Here is a 13,881-nt window from a genome sequence, read left to right on the forward strand (position 1 = left end):
ACCTCGCATTAGTTATAAAAAATTAAAAATGTCTAAATGTAATGCTGGATTTGGTATCCCAGATTTTTTTCTTTATCACAAAGCTTTTATTTTAAAACAAAGTGCCATATGGTTTAGTCATTTCCCTTTACATAATCCACCTTCTTGGCTCCTAATTGAAAAATCTATGGTGAAGCCGTTCCCATTACCAACGCTGTTAACTATGTCTAACACCTCCTCAGTTTTTCATAAATCTATCGTTCTCAAATCCACTAAAATGGTTTTTAATGATTTAGATTCTATTTTTCTATACCCCATGTATAACACTGTTGAATTATCATTATGGTATAGCAATATCATTAAACTAAATAGGAACATTAGATTTTGGTTTTCGTGGATCAAAGCGGGTATTTTTTATCTTAAAGACATTTATTCCAACAATACCTTTATACCGTTTGAGGATCTACAAACAAGGTTTGGTTTAACCCAATCTGATCGTATTAAATATGAATATTTAATTAATTCAATTTTAGATTCCTTTCCGCAAGCTATTCCGACTAGTGTTACAGCTGATCTATTCGTGTATATCCAAACTATATCGCTGAAAGCTAATGGTGTTTCCATTTTACATAAAAAATTATCTAACACGTTAGGAAGTAACATAACGATGATTGCAACCTTCTGGAATAATGAACTTTCACTTACATTGTCTAATGATTCATGGGAAATTATATGGATTAGAAGTATTTCTGGTTGGTTACCTGTCTCACTTTATCAAACCAATTCCTATATTTTATTTAATTCTTTATGGACTCCTATACGTTTATTCCAGGCTAAACTCCTTCAGTCTGACACTTGTTGGCATTGTAAATTGCATCCTGGTTCGTTACGACATATGCTTTTTGATTGCCCTTTAATTGCAAAATTCTGGACAGAAGTTTGGGATTTTATTAAGAAATTGTTAAATATACATGAAGACTTATCATATAAAATGTTAATTTGCAAATCAGTTACATTATCACAATCTCTAAGTTCTCTTGAATGTAGGCTTTTTGATTTTTTGATTTCTGCTGCGTTAAAATCTATTACCTTTTGTTGGAAAGATGTTTCTAAGTTATCAGTTCATGCTTGGTGGTCTTGGGTTATCTTTACAAGAAGAGGTGCTCAATTATCTTTGTCTGGGGTTAATCATAATCCTATTTCCTATCACTCTTTTTGGATTCCTGTTGATTTCTATTTTGCATCTTAGGGGTATGTTTATGTATTGTAATGCTTTTTACGATTTTTATACTATTTAATATGTCATAGTAGCTCTATTTATTGCTTACTCAATAATTTGTTATTAGATGTTTCCCTTCCCCCCCTCCTTTTAAGTTTATAAGAATATGACCACTTTCTTTTCTATTGGAATGAATTTGATAATTTTTGTATGTCTATGTTGTTGCTGTTCATTATAAAATTTCAATAAAATATTTTGAACTTAAAAGTGATTAGCAATAGGAAAATAGTGAAAACGGTAAACAATTCCATCATTGTGCTAAAACAGTGTATGTATACTGGCATGTAAGTACTGGGAATAGTGTACTCCTACTATGCGCTTCCTTAAAAACCTAGGGCAGGTGATTTGACAAAATCCCCTACTGGATAATCTAACTCCTTATTACCTAAAGGTAAGGGTATGCAGGTTTCCGTCTTGGTCACAAGTTGGACATTCCTCATTGCAGAGGGAAAACAGGAATCAGCCGGGCTGAGTCTCAAACAGCAGCGACTACCTCGCAGTAACAGCATAGTGCTCCTCAGATCTGACCATAACCATGCTTCCATGCTGAGGCTTCAGCCAAGCTGTCATGGTTTATCCTCTTGTGATAGCTATGTCTCCGTACGAATGAATAACAAATAAAAACATTTGCACAATGTAGCTTTAGGCCTTGTACTAAATGTTTAAGGTGTCATGATATGGAATAGAAATGTAAATAATATGGTTTCAGAGAAACAAATTCTGCATGGCACAAAGGCAAATTAGTGACAAAAGTCACTGTGCGAAAAAGAAGGCAACTTAAGAAATGTATGCATGTCAAATAGCAGTGTTCCTTACCGGGCCTAATGCAGCCATGTGACCGGTGGCGTTGGTTATGGAGGTGTTGGTTATAGCAGTGAGCGCGGGGGTGATGATGGTTCTTTCAAGGTTGTATATTAAGTGGGGGCATGGGTCTGAGGGGGCTCCTGAGTGGAAGATATTCATCAAGATGGTGGTTTCTTCGTTCGAGAGGGGCTTCCAGTTGCTTTGCTGCTGTTTGGCGATGAAGGAGATGTCCTGCTGGTCAGAGGAGTTCGTATCGGGATGCTGTGGGTTGAATGCGTTGTAGATCTTGGCAATCTTCTGTTCGAAGAAGTTTGAGAGGTCGTTGCAGAGTGCTTGGGATGGGATGATGTCATTGTTGGCAGCGGGGGGAATGGAGAAGTCCTTGACAATGATGAGTAGTTCTTTACCGCTGTTGGAGCTGGCTACGAGTGTGAGAGTTAGGGCCTTTTTGTTGCATCTCGTAGTTGCTGGAGTTAGAGGTTGAGGGTGGCAATGTATGTGGATCTTTGTGAGAAGCTGGCTTAGTATATGGTGCACACTTATGTAAGTGGGTAGCCTGCACCAATACAGACAACCCTTATGGTGATTGTAGTGGTCTTAGACAACCTTAGAAAGCTCTCTAAGTGGTAGCAGTGGAGAGCAGCCTTCAGGCTTAGTCAAGGAGTGTAAAGCAGCTTCTTTCGCCAGAGCATAATCTTCTTGGTATAGATTAAGTGAAAAAGAACCACACAGTGTATTTATAAAAATATGTATTTATTATAAGACACTCACTAACACATACAGTACCTGGAGGTATACACCATGCACACAATACTTTACAATAAAAAACAGGTAAGTAGCACAAATACACAGTGGTCACCAGGGGGAGGCCAAACCATATACTAAAATAGTGGTATGCAAACCAGGACTTGAGTCAAGACTATACCCAGAAGACGTAGAAGTGCTGGGGATCCAAGGAACCACCCAAGGTGAGTATCTATGAACCCCACGGAGGTTGTGTGCAGTGTAGGTGCATGACCACGTACTCGATACAAGGCAACGGTAAGGTGGGGTTTCAATTTTAAAGAAGGACCCTTCCCAGTAAACCCTGAATAAACCCAATGGAAGACAGAAGATTGGAGAGCCACCCCAGCTGTGGATACCCTAGGAAACAGGATACCTACAACAGGGAAGCTTGGTGCATTGGTGTGAAATGGCATCGGAAACAGCTGTTGAACTCAATGGAGGACTTTGGGAAGATGTCGCTGCTGGAGAAGGTGAGTGTACGGTGGAACCCAAAGGTGGGTTCAAGGTGAGAAGTACTTGCAAGCAGAGGGGACAGAGTCTATGTGGAGTGACCAGGAGGCACGGAAGTTGAATGCCCACGATATCAGGTGTTGCAGGAGAGTTTACGGTGACCTTGGAGCTGCAGCTGTGAGGACCAGGCGATGCTGTGGAAGACCAGGAGCCACTCACAAGCTGTCCCACGTAGGATGTCGCGAGTTGAGGGGTCTGTATCTGTTGAGAGCACCAACAAGCCTTGGCAACTGCAAACAATGTGGAAAGGGAAGAAGGTGCAGTGTTGGGAGTAGCAAAGTCCAGCTGACTCACCGCAAGCAGGAGAGTCAGGGCAGGCCCGAGTAATCAGGGCAGGCCACAGAAATGAAAGCAGATCCTCAAGACCCCGAACAGTTCACTAAAGATGCAGGTGATGCAGTGAGGACAAAGATCTTGGTCAGAGGAGATGCTTGAGGTTGGGGCTGCTTGGAACCCGAAGATCTTGGGGGAAGGAAACCAACAAACCTTTGCAATGGCCAGTTCACGCGAGGCACAGCGGTTCGGTCCCTGTGACTCCAAGGAATACGGGCCTCAAACTTGGTGAGAGGACAGGGCAGGCCTTGAGAAATGTAAAGAACTACCACCCATGTTGCTGAGCATTTTGGAGTCCGTGGGAGCTCTGGATCAGCAGACCAGTGACTCCTTGACTTCAAGGGAGATTCCTTCAGGTGTCTATGATGTCCACAGGCCTTGGAATATGCCTGTATGGAGCACAGGAACGGACGTTGCAGCAGATGAGCAGGGAGATGAGACCAGGAGCAGTAGGAGCCTTCCCAGTTGCAGTCTCGATACCCAGAACAAGTCCAGCGAAGTCCAAAGTGCCCAGGCGGTCGAATAAGTGGTGTCTTGAAATGAATCTCGTCCCACAACAAATCTAGGGACCCACATACAGGTAAGCCCTTAATTACCCTAGGGAAGGGGTTGGGACTAATCATGGCTCCCTCCCAGGGGAGGGGTCGGACAGTGGGGAGGCTACTCCCATGTCCTTTGTCCAACGGCTCCCTGAGCTGGTTTGAACTGCACTATGCAAAGAGGGCACCAAATGTGCCCTTCAAGCAGACTGAGTGGTGCTGGCAAGCGCTCCCACCCGGCCCAAATACACTAAACCCTGTCTGGGAGGTGGTCACACCTCCCTGTGACAGAATACCTATTGTTCTGCCTTCCCCTGCTCGAGCTTGGCGCAGCAGCAGAAGGGCAGAATCGTGTCTGTGGTCGGCAGCAGCCATGTTGTGCTGTCCGGGTCTAGAAGACTGTCCTAGGAGCACTGAGGGCGTCCCGGAGGAGCGTTACAGTGCATGGAATCACATCTCTCATGCCGTTTATGGTGTGGGAGTATGATTCCAACATGTTTGATACCAAACATGACAGGGTTCATTACAGCCAGTTTAGAGATGGTCATTGCGTAATGACGCATGGCCACCCTATGTATCATAATGGCTGATGAACTTACAACACGGGAGAATGGACTCCAAAGGTTGTAGGGGTGTCCTGCTCATGTAGGGGCACCCTCACACTTAGAACTGAGCACCCTGCCTTCAGGATTGAAAGGCTTGCTTTAGGGGTGACTTATTATAGGGAAACCTGTATCTGTTGTAAGTGGTGCTAGCACCAGCTTACACAGTCTGCAATGGCGGGCCTGTCGTTACAATTTGAGTGATCCCCTGGTGTACATATGCTCTGGGTACCTCAGTACAATATATTAGGGACTTATAAGGGTACACCAGTGTCCAATCTGGGATGTACCTAAGTACTTACCATACCAATTTAGAGGGTAAAACAAAGAGACTGGGGTCCTGATTAGCAGGATCCCAGTCAGACTAGTCAGAAACAGCATAGCGCCAGGCAAAAAGTGGGGGTAACCATAAAAACAGATCCTACTTTCCTCCAATCTTGCAGCGCGTTTTTGTCTAGTCCCCATTTTCTCTTAAGTTGTTTGCAGTGGTACTCGGACTCCCTGAGGTCATTTGTGTACCAGCCAGGTCATTTGTTGTTTTTGTAGGTCTTATGTCTGTTCAGATGATGTCACTCTTTAATCCATTCAACCATCCACCCATCCATGCTTTCAAGCAACTTTTCACCGTTCCTTCAATATATCTTTTCATCAATTTTTCCATTCATCAAAAGATCATTTCACCAATCCTCCAATCCCTTCATCTGTGACCCATGAACCCTTCCTTCATTTGCTCTATTCAACCTCCCTTCCTCCCACCCTTCCTGTCTTCTATATTTTTGTTGCATTTGCTGACCTCCATGTTGAGAGGCTTCGGTCCACTTTTTAATGATTTGTTTAAAAGAAATAGCACCTCAATCCATCTAATAAAAAATGGACTGCCCAACAAACAATAAAGGTGTTCAGGGTCACTGACACAATTATGTTAACCTATGACTTGTAACAAGAGAAATATATCTTGACAGTGGATCAACTCTGTTATCACTTTACAAAATTAATTAGCCGTATTTCTAATATTTGGAAGGATCCTGGTCTATACTACCCCTTGAGTGTTTACACCTGTGCATTATTACCTTACATCTCATGTTATACTAAAAAAAGGATTACAAATCCTCACCCAGTCGATGTGTCATGTTTTGCTAATCTTATGGTTTGCTCCTCCGTGTTTATGGATTCTTCTGTCCATGGTGGGCATTAATGGAGTTCTTTGGAGATGTCAATGTGTCACACAAAAGTGCAGAGTGGATTAGTTCTACTCTCCAACAGACGATATTGTTTTTACACCTCCCCCTAAGGATAGGTTTTTTGCAGTAGGACAAACATAAATGCCTCTGTAAAACACGAGTGTCTTTATTAAATCCTTCAAGTCTGTTGTGTCAACATGATTCTGCTCAAATCAATGTCCTAAAGGATCATGGGCATTTGTCAGGCCTTGGTGCCTGATGTGCAAAGCATTTTAATGGTCGTAACCCCTCATATTCTAAAAATCTTAGGATATGCAACCGCTAAACTACTTTCTGTAATATAGTAAACCCAATTAATAATTCAGAAAAAGGTTTTCCAAATCATTAAATGTGTTAAGTAAACATTAGGGATTTTTTTTTTTTAATGGGGCATGTTAGGAGCATTCCTGCCAGATACCAATTGTTTAAGGTATGCATTAATTTTTTGTGAAATCTGGTTGCAAAACATTAACATTTTACTACCAATTGAAAATTGAGAGCAGGTGATTCGCAAACGGGAAGGGACCTCTTCCCTTTTGAGAATGTTGATAAAGCATTTTTTTAGGAGTTGGCATTGGTCAATAGGATCACCGCCTACTCCTAAGAAAGCTTTTTTCAACAATTCATTCTTTTTACCACATCTCTCTGCAGTTAAAACAAAGGATTGCTTTATATAAAAGTAATCTCAGACATGATTGTCTACTTACCTCCGCAGGCCACCATACCTGTGATGGCTGTGAATCATAGTTGATTACAATTGGCAACCCACCCCATTAGTACTCATGAAGGTGGTCGAATAGCAACCAACAACAATTTCGTATTTTGCGAACCGATCTATTGCTAAATAGGTCAGTTTGCAAAATACCACAGTGGATGCAAAAATACTGGTCGCAATTTACCAGTGCTTTATATATCTGTCCCCTGGTCTTCTGCCTACTCCATGCCTAACACTAACGCTAGAGTGCCTTGTGTGTTTGATATGTGTATATGTTTGACAAAAATGGCACACCTGTATTTTGTTGTAGCTCGTCTTCCTGAGAAGGAGTGCATTTGTCATGCTCGCATTCAGCAGCTTCTAGTCTCTGTCCTGGGCAGGCCAAACCTCCGTTGGATGGGGCTGGGTTATTGCAAAGCCGGACTCTTCCCTTCTTTCCAGAGCAAGTACTGGGACAAGGAGACCATGGCGACCATTCAGACCACTGACCATTCACTGGAAAACAAACAGAAAAGGAAAAACTTACCATCAGAAACATTGAAGTGCAATGAGGAAACAACTGTACATTTTGAATTGTATGACATAGTCGTGATAAAGATTTGGCAAAAATGACACACAATTGGAAAAATGCAGAGGGTAATATGTAAGATATTGAGTGCTTCCATAGGTTCTCTGATAAGCATTCAGAAGGATGGATCAGTAGTTGGATGGAACCATATCCTAGGTGGAATATTTATGATTTAAGTTTTTCAATTCAGAGATCAAAATAGAAAGTGAAGCAACCAATTCGATTAGCAAACGTTCCAATATGTTTACAGGGCGTCTAGGAATGATTCGAAAGTGACAAACATAGAAGGAAATGACTGGGCTTCGCTGCTGGGGGCGTTTGAGAGCCGGAGCTTTGATACCCTGGGGGAAAGCTGCTCGTGGAGACATCGTTGCTGACAAGGGGGTGAGAGGCCGCGGAACGGACTACGGTTCCCAAGAGCCTGTGCATACCTCCCTGACTGCCCGCACCTGAGCCGCGGACCGCCTCCACGCCCAAAATCCTTGAAAACTGCTCGCGGAACCCGCTGGCGCGGGTCCCGCTTCGCTGCTGGGGGCGTTTGAGAGCCGGAGCTTTGATACCCTGGGGGAAAGCTGCTCGTGGAGACATCGTTGCTGACAAGGGGGTGAGAGGCCGCGGAACGGACTACGGTTCCCAAGAGCTGGTGCATACCTCCCTGACTGCCCGCACCTGAGCCGCGGACCGCCTCCACGCCCAAAATCCTTGAAAACTGCTCGCGGAACCCGCTGGCGCGGGTCCCGCTTCGCTGCTGGGGGCGTTTGAGAGCCGGAGCTTTGATACCCTGGGGGAAAGCTGCTCGTGGAGACATCGTTGCTGACAAGGGGGTGAGAGGCCGCGGAACGAACTACGGTTCCCAAGAGCCTGTGCATACCTCCCTGACTGCCCGCACCTGAGCCGCGGACCGCCTCCACACCCAAAATCCTTGAAAACTGCTCGCGGAACCCGCTGGCGCGGGTCCCGCTTCGCTGCTGGGGGCGTTTGAGAGCCGGAGCTTTGATACCCTGGGGGAAAGCTGCTCGTGGAGACATCGTTGCTGACAAGGGGGTGAGAGGCCGCGGAACGGACTACGGTTCCCAAGAGCCTGTGCATACCTCCCTGACTGCCCGCACCTGTGCCGCGGACCGCCTCCACGCCCAAAATCCTTGAACACTGCTCGCGGAACCCGCTGGCGCGGGTCCCGCTTCGCTGCTGGGGGCGTTTGAGAGCCGGAGCTTTGATACCCTGGGGGAAAGCTGCTCGTGGAGACATCGTTGCTGACAAGGGGGTGAGAGGCCACGGAACGGACTACGGTTCCCAAGAGCCTGTGCATACCTCCCTGACTGCCCGCACCTGAGCCGCGGACCGCCTCCACGCCCATTGGTCCTTTGTTCTTCTTTACTATTAATATCCTTAGGGCCAGCTGCGCGGGACGCGCCGCGGGACGCCCAGGACTAAGCCCGGACAAAGGGCGGACAGTCTGAGACAGTCCGGGACAGGAGGGGGTAGGAGGGGGCTGCAGACTGGGTTATTGAACTCCGTGTTATTATAATTGCTATTTTTTGGGTGGTCTGGCTTGCTACTGTTGTGTATTAATTATTTTACCAAGGTGTTTGGAGGCCGTATGTGCTAATCTACTTGGGATAGATTGGTAAATAGTTCCCTGTTTGTATTAGTAAAACCTGTAGTGGGGTGTGGGTCCCAGTATTAGCCAGCATTAGCCATTATGCCTAAAGCTAAGCCAGCTGCCTCGACCTCAACCATGGATAACTACTTGGTCAAGATGGTCGATAAAATTAACCAAGAACGCAGGAGATCTTTAGGCCGTCCGGGGTCTCAAAGCTTGATGTCCCCCCCGCCTAACTGCCCGGCCCTCGAGCCTCCTTTTGATCAGGATCCTAATACATCTTTACTACCCACAGAATGCACAATTGAGGGAGCTTTAACGGACACTTTAAGTTTGGAAAGTGGTATCCCTGAGTCCACCAACGACCCCGAATCAGGCCAAGCAACTATCCTTGATACACCAACCCCTAGCCAGCCTGTATCTAGACGCCAAAGATTAACACGCACTTGCAGGAATACCAGCAAAACCACCCAGCCTAAGCGAGGAGGGATTCGTCATGTTAAGAAAAACGACCCCCCCCGCAGAAAAATCTACTAGCCCAATCTGTGCCAACGGATGGAGCTAAGGTCATCCTTGATAAAGAGCAGTTGGATTTCATAATTAACGCTATAGATGCCAAGTTTGACATTTTGGTTAAACCCCTATTGACCAAACTCACTACAATCACCGATGAAGTAGTTAGACTGGGAGGCATCTTGGACTCTCTCCTCAAGGTTAGACCCGCTACGAACATTATCGCTAATATCCAGGTGCCCGATGAGATATCTTTAATTTCACCTAATACAGTCTCTTCGACGGTTGGGAGTGGAAGTTCTGACTGCAGACCAGGGAATGTCCCTGGAAAGCCTTCTGTAGTCGCCAATATATCATCTCAGCGGCAGGACACCACAACACTACCCTCTAATACAGTACCAGGGGAATTGATGGGCCATAACGTAAATACCCTCAGCCATAGCAACCCCCAACCGGATCTGCCACCTACTTGTGCTCCTTTTGTAGCAGTCCTGATGAACATCCCCCCTGTCAAGAGGTATGGTGGCAACCCTGTAAATGGAGAATCCCACTCGTCATTAAAGAATAAGACTGTGGACTGGCTCCACCGACAGTGTGATTTCCCTGTAGCCCTATCTAGGGATATACTAAGCACCAGGAGAACCAATTGGGTTGGTAAATCACGTAAGACCTGTGAAGGTGACTGTATAGTCATTAATTTTCGCAACCCCCAACTTACCTCTACAGTATTAATTAAGGCCGCATCTCTCCCTGTGAGTGATCAAGGTATCTCTTTGCGGCCCCTTGGGTACTTCTATAGAGATTTTGCTACTCAACCTGTTATTCAATCTGCTGATGAGCACCACTGGCGTAGGCAAAGAGTACAGAATTTGTGTGCTGTCCCTGTTATCCCTACGTTTAATAGATTCCAACCATTAAGTGGGCTTGACTGCAATGATTGACTGGAGCCCGCCATAGACGATGTAGGGATCGAGGACTTGGCCTTGGGTAAAAAGAATTCTAGTACGGCCCCTAGGATATTAACTAGCATTATCACTGATATCGGTGTAAGCCATCTAGACCCTATTGTGGCTTGTGATCACGATAGCCCAGTTAATGCCGGTAGGGTTAGGTCTGCACTGAATACCTTCGTCCGCCCAGCTAACTCTGGCTCGTGTTTTATTGCCTGTTGGAATGTTGCGGGACTATCACATAAGGACGAATGTCTAGGTTGGTTTGATTTTATTAATCTTTTTAATATTTTATGTTTTCAAGAAACCTGGAGTCTGGACCCCATTAATTATAACGGCTTTGTTTCATATCAATTACCAGCTGTGGATTCAAATTCGGGAAGAGCCAAGGGTGGCCTCCTGACATTGATTTCTGTTGATGTTCCACTTACTGTAAAGAAACATGTCCTGGTGGGGGCCCATTCCCAGATTCTATGGCTTTGTAAGGAGCAGGATAGAAATATCCTTTTAATTAATTTTTATAATAATGTTTTTGATAACACTAGACAACAGGTAGCATATGCCTTGGAGGCCGCTTTGGCCAAAATTGTGACGGGCAATGACATTGTTTTTGATTTTATTTGGATGGGGGACTTTAATACTTCTGCCTGTTCATCCTCTGCCCATAGGGTCTGTGGTTTCGTAAACTGTCGGGGTGAGGGAGTCGCCCATTTTCCCCATAACCCATACGGGGACTCATTAAACAAAATCCTGATGACATACGATATGGAGATTATGGGGAATGGGAGGGGCGCTTTTGGTGAAATTCTCCCCACCTTCAAGGGTAGAAACGCTAACACTGTTATTGACTTTATTTGTACCTCTTCCAGCCTTAACCCATGGTGTTCAGCCCCCTTGGTAGTAGACAACTTAATTAGTGACCATAACTGCCTGACCATGGAGACGGTGCTTTGGAAGGCCAATTTAGGCCCTAAACCATGTACTGTTGATAACATTGAACCACATAGATCGAATGGTTTTAGAATCAGGTGGAAGGGGGAGAAGGCAGACCTTTTGTCTAATTCAATTATCGTAAATTTGTTTAAAGGAAATTGATGCTATTTTAGTGAGTAATGAGCTGACAGATGTAATCTTGTATAAATTTGTTGATATTAATCACTGCATTGAAGCCAAATTCACTAAGCAACTGAAGGGCAATTCAAATCAGCAAAGGGGGTGGTTTGATCATGCCAGTACTGCCGCCCTTAAGATCCTTAAAGAGGCATTGGCAGCTAAACAGAGGGATACTAACCTTATCAGGCATCTTAGGGCTATTTACCGGGCAGCAGTACTAGAAAGAAAGGCAGAACTTAAGCGAGAGGCCTGGGACAAGCTAGACCAGGCCGCCGAAACCTCTGATTCCTTATTATTTTGGGCTACTGTCAACAGCCCTTTTCTAAAGAACGAGGATACACCTGTTCTGTCGGCAAATGTCAGTGCGGAAAGTTGGGTTTCTCACTTTTCTTCGATTTTTGATTCAGCTAAATATATGGACATTGGAGGTGGGATCTGGCCAATTATTCCCCTAGATATTTCCCCAACCGAGGTCAAGAAATGTATCATTGCAAGCAAAGGAGGGAAGGCTCAGGGGCCAGATGGGGTGCCGGTTGACGTTTATAAAAAAGAACCGGAGATTTGGGGCCCGCTACTGACCAAAGTATTTAATGCTGCAGTTAGCTACGGTGCCCCTCCTACATGGAAGGAATCCATCATTATCCCTATTTACGAGAAGGGGGAGAAGAGGGATGCTAAGAACTATCGCCCAATCTCCCTCTTAGATTCCTCCGTGAAAATTATGAGCCGGGTACTTCTTGGTAGATTAGAAGAATGGGCTGAAACAAATAACATCCTGGCTAATTCCCAATACGGATTTAGGAAGGGTAGAGGCACAGTAGAACAGTGTCTCAACCTAGAACTACTCATAGGGAAATATACTATGGCCAAGAAAGGTTCCCTCTTCCTCTGCTTTGCAGACCTTAGCAGTGCCTTCGATTTGGTTAACCACAAGATTCTTTGGGAGACACTACTTGAAATGGGGGCACCGGAGGGTATTGTCTATTTCTTGGCCAGACTCTATGCTAATCTTCGTTCTAGCGTTCGATATGGACCAGGTGGGGAGTGTACTCCAAAGTTTTCTGTTAAGCGTGGTATCAGGCAGGGGTGTGTGCTTGCTCCCCTGCTTTTCACACTTTTTATCAATGAGGTTGACTCTGTTTTAAGGACTGTGGGGGCAGATGCCCCAATTATTCTTGACTCCCACATCCCAGTCCTATTATACGCGGACGACGCCGTTCTCCTCTCCAGGACCCCTGTCGGCCTCCAACGCCTTATGGACAGGTTTTCCCTGTTTATTGGGGAAAGGAAGCTGGTCATTAACAAATCAAAGACATATGTCATGGAATGTGGCAAGGGCCGTAAAAAACCCCATCCCTTCTTTATTGAAGGGCATAGGGTCCTGACGGTTGATACTTTTAACTATCTGGGTATCACCTTTTCCAAGACAGGTAGCTGGTCCAGCGAAGTTACCCACGTTAGAGCAAGAATGGCGAAATGCGCGCATGGGGTCTTTACGTTTGCCTCTAAGTTAGGGGATAGGCGGATTGTGGATATGCTGAAAATCTACCAGATGAGGTGTCTTTCAATTGCCCTTTACGGAGCAGGGGTCTGGGGACACGTTTCGGCAGGGAGTCTACAAGTGGAGGAAAACCTGTTTTTAAAAAGGCTACTCTGCTTGCCTATCTCAGCATCCACGCACCTGGTGCATAGGGAACTTGGAATGCACTACCTTTCGGATTCCGTTGCCCATAGACCTCTATTGCTGTGGCGTGCCATTTGGGCAAAGGAAGAGACTTCCTTGAATAGAGCCATTATCAAGGACTGTCTGTCCCTAGACAATCATTTAAAGATCCCTTGGGTAAATTTTGTTATAAGCAGTTATATGGATATATATGGTCTTAACTTATTTGAGGACTGCTATGCTGCTAACAGTTTGACCAAAAGCGAACTGAAATCTGTTTGTTTGTCTTTAAAGTACGAACAACGTTTAAAGGCCAGTAGCAACTTATCCACCTGTACGCTCTATGACAGCTGCTGTGAGTTGTCAGGTTTCCAACCTTATCTGAGCTTTGTTACTAGATCCTCCCACAGGTTCGTTCTAACTAGACTGCGCTTTGGGATTGCTCACCATTTAGTGGCGTTTCCCAATATCAAAAAATACCCAATTGGTCCCTGCCCTTGTGATGGCACTACAGCCCAAAGCACTATGCATTTTTTATTGTTCTGCCCACTATATGGTAATTACCGTATTGATCTTTTAAAACCTATCTTTAAGAAATTTGGTGTTAGAACTGTTAAAGATGCCATGAAATTGATATTTAATCCTCCACCCGATGTTTGCTTTTTTATTGCTACATTCCTTCTTCAAGCTGTCAAGGCAAGGCC

This window comes from Triturus cristatus, chromosome 1_2, assembly GCF_964204655.1.
Source record: "Triturus cristatus chromosome 1_2, aTriCri1.1, whole genome shotgun sequence".
Classification (NCBI taxonomy): domain Eukaryota; kingdom Metazoa; phylum Chordata; class Amphibia; order Caudata; family Salamandridae; genus Triturus; species Triturus cristatus.